The sequence below is a fragment of the Chinchilla lanigera genome, unplaced genomic scaffold (genome assembly GCF_000276665.1).
Source record: "Chinchilla lanigera isolate Chin_1 unplaced genomic scaffold, ChiLan1.0 scaffold00037, whole genome shotgun sequence".
Lineage (NCBI taxonomy): Eukaryota > Metazoa > Chordata > Mammalia > Rodentia > Chinchillidae > Chinchilla > Chinchilla lanigera.
Window position 1 is genome coordinate 1,003,441 of NW_004955438.1, and position 3,022 is coordinate 1,006,462.

Here is a 3,022-nt window from a genome sequence, read left to right on the forward strand (position 1 = left end):
ACTATGAACTGGCACAAAACAACCAGGTATTTTTGACAAACAGCTGCCAAGGTTTCAGTGCAGCATCTGGTGCCTATCTTTCCAACCTGTTACGATGCAGACTTAAAACAGCCTAGCTGGCCAAGCCTGTGGAACAAACCTTGTCCAAAGGCCCAACCCTGCTGCCTCAGGACTACAAAGAAGAGTGTTGGTATGCAAAGTACAGCCACTGTAACTGTCATCTCTTCATCTCTACTATCAGGTTTTAAAAGATTTTCATGGAATTTGAAATAGAGTCAGCCCTGAGCCAAATCTAATGTTAAGGACGATTCAAGGGCATTCTTGAGCAAATACTCAGAATGGAAAAGAACTGCCAAAAATCCAGAGGTAGGCGGAATAATAGGGCTTTGGAATTTCTTTGCTAGAATTATAAGTGTAGAGCAAGCCCTGGCAGAATCAGCAAATACCTTTGTTTCCCCTTTCCAATATACTCCACAGTCACATCTAGTTGTGTGCAAAAGGCTCGGAGGTAAAAGAAAGCACAGCATGTCAGGGAGAGAGCAGAGCAAGCCACAAAAAAACCAGGAGAGCTCTGCCTACTCTTGTCCCTGGGGCTGTGAAAGCTACTCACTCTTAGGCAGGTGAATGTCTTTTCCTTCTCTAGCATTTGTAAAGGATGTATGAGCCCACTGTTAAATGTTCAGGAAGTTTGAGTTCCACAGATATGAAGTTGATTGGATAGCTACTAGGTGGAATTTGGTGGGAGAAAACAATGAAATAGAAGTCCATCCCTTAAGCTTAGAGTGCAGTGGCGAGACAGACAGGTATGACTGTACTCAAGAGATTACAGTACAAACCTGTCAAGATCAAGCTACAAGAGACTCAGCACCCTCAAAATTGTAAAGAATTAATTTCTGGGTGGAGGCTACTACTTATCTTGGGCCTTGTAGACAACTTCCTATTACTGAAGCATCAATTTCCACCAAAGTCCAGCTCCATCTGGCTTTTCACCATGGTGGTCTGTGTTCCCTGCTTTTGTTAGTGCCACACTGGGGTCCAAAGGCTGTTTTCAAATGTGAGAGAAGGCTGTGAGACCAGGAATGAAGCCAAGGAGAATTTGTAAGAGGCAACTGAACAGTTTTCTGGATCACCTGGAGAAAGAGACAAGCTGTGAGTTTAAATCAAAGATTTCATATTCAGTGGGGCAAATGATACTTGTAAAATCTCTCCACTTAAAAAGATTTTAGGTAGAGGGTCTACCAGGTACAAGGCAGCTTTTCCCACTTGGGAAGACGTGGGTGAAATCAGTATGTACCTCCCCCATAAAATGAATCTACCATGTGCAGAGTGAGAAGGCAGGCCAGTGGAGGCATTCCTGTGAAGTCTGCTTGAGAATGCTCAGCCTGCATTCGCAGCATCCTTCCCACACAAGCTTCTGCCCCAGGCTTCTGGCTGCCCCCAGGCCTCCTCGGCACAGCAGGAAAGGTGTGGTACTGCCACTTCCACTCCAACACATTCCACCTGGAATTTAAATCCTGGCTCCGTCACTTATCACTGATGACCTGGGCAAGTGACATGGCCCTTCTACCAAAGTTTCCCTTGTCAAAGGAGAATAATGATTCTACACCCATCTCGTGGGACTGTGGCAGGATTAAGTGAGTAAATGTAGGCAAATCACCAAGGACAGTGTCTGGCAAATAGTAAGCACTTTGTGTTGTTATGAAAGAATTTGTCTTGGGTTCTAGAGTATTTAGGGGATCAAACACTGACACCTAAAGGAATCTCCAGTACTGACAAGGAGATAGAGAACTATTTGGGAGGAGTTTCAATGGCTCCTAGAATCAAATCTATGCCTGTGTATTAACATCCTGATTGTAACCTGAGTATTATCTTTCTCATGTTTCTGCTCTTTCAGATACTCCCTTAAGAACAGGAGCCAAGAACCAAACTGGCTGGTGAGACCTGGTCACCTGATTGCTGAGGGAAACAAATCCCACAACCTATTATCACCGACCTCTGCTTTGCCAGCATGGGACTGTGGATCCATCTGCCCATGCCCAGCTTGGAAGCCCTTGCCTCTTCTCTGACTGGCTCATGACTGTGGAAAGCACAGGCACCTACCACATCATCAAGTCCTCTTTTAAAAACTCAATGAAAGCAAGATGTGGTTGTGCATGCCTGCAATCCCATCATTCTGGAAGACTGAAACAGAAGGACTGTAAGTTCAAGCACAGCCTGGCAACTTGTGACTTAGCAAGACCCTGTCTCAAAAATAAAAAAGCCAAGTGTGAAGGCTCTGAGTTCAATTTTTAGTACTGCAAAAAATTCTATGATGCCAGATGCTAATTCAGATACTATTTACACATAACAAATTAATTTACAGCTAATTCAGGTGACTATTTTACAGATAGATCCAGTGAGGTTCAGAAATATGAAGTCAGGGGCTGGGGATTTAGCTCAGTGGCAAAGCGCCTGCCTGGCAAGTGCAAAGTCGTGAGTTCGATTCCTGGTACCAGAAGAAAAACAAACAAACAAACAAAAAAGATACATGAAATCAATGATTTCCAAATGCTGGTCCAAGAACCAAAGACAGTCCTTGTGGTGTTTTCACTGGTCTTCAGCAAAATTGGAAAAATAAGAAACAAATAAAGATAAAAATAAAATAAGAATAAAATAAGAATCATGTGATGAGTTTTTAAATTGTGTGATTATGTCCTGTCTTCAGAAATCTGTATCAAAATGCCCCCTTTTATAAAATGATACTGGCAGGAGCTGGGATTTGAAACAATATCTTTTGATCAATTTCCATGCCTCCTATTATGCTATTTATCTATTTCTACAGTACTAGGGATTAAGTCAAGGACTTTCTCACTGAGCTATATCCCCAGCCTTTTTATATTTTATTTTGAGACAGGGTTTCACCAAGTCATTAAGTTGCTCAGGGCAGGCTCAAACTTTCAATTCCCCTCCCTTAGCCCATGAAGGTGCTGAGATTACAGGCATATGTAACTACACTCAGCCAATTAATTTTTTTTTTTTTTTT

The 3,022-nt window shown here is 42.6% G+C and overlaps 1 long non-coding RNA gene across 3 annotated transcripts in view; it reads left to right on the forward strand.

Annotated features, from left to right (window-relative positions):
- Window positions 1-2,639, forward strand: part of LOC102006956 — a 16,333-nt gene extending 13,694 nt beyond the window's left edge. For 2 of the 3 annotated variants that reach the window (XR_261909.2, XR_261908.2), the window contains exons 5-6: window positions 1,022-1,149; window positions 1,895-2,638. This is a non-coding gene — a long non-coding RNA (uncharacterized LOC102006956). Of the gene's footprint in view, window positions 1-241; window positions 367-1,021; window positions 1,150-1,894 lie in introns of all 3 variants that reach the window. The other variant, XR_001235135.1, reaches the window with a different exon arrangement.
- The last annotated feature ends 383 nt before the right edge of the window (window positions 2,640-3,022 follow it).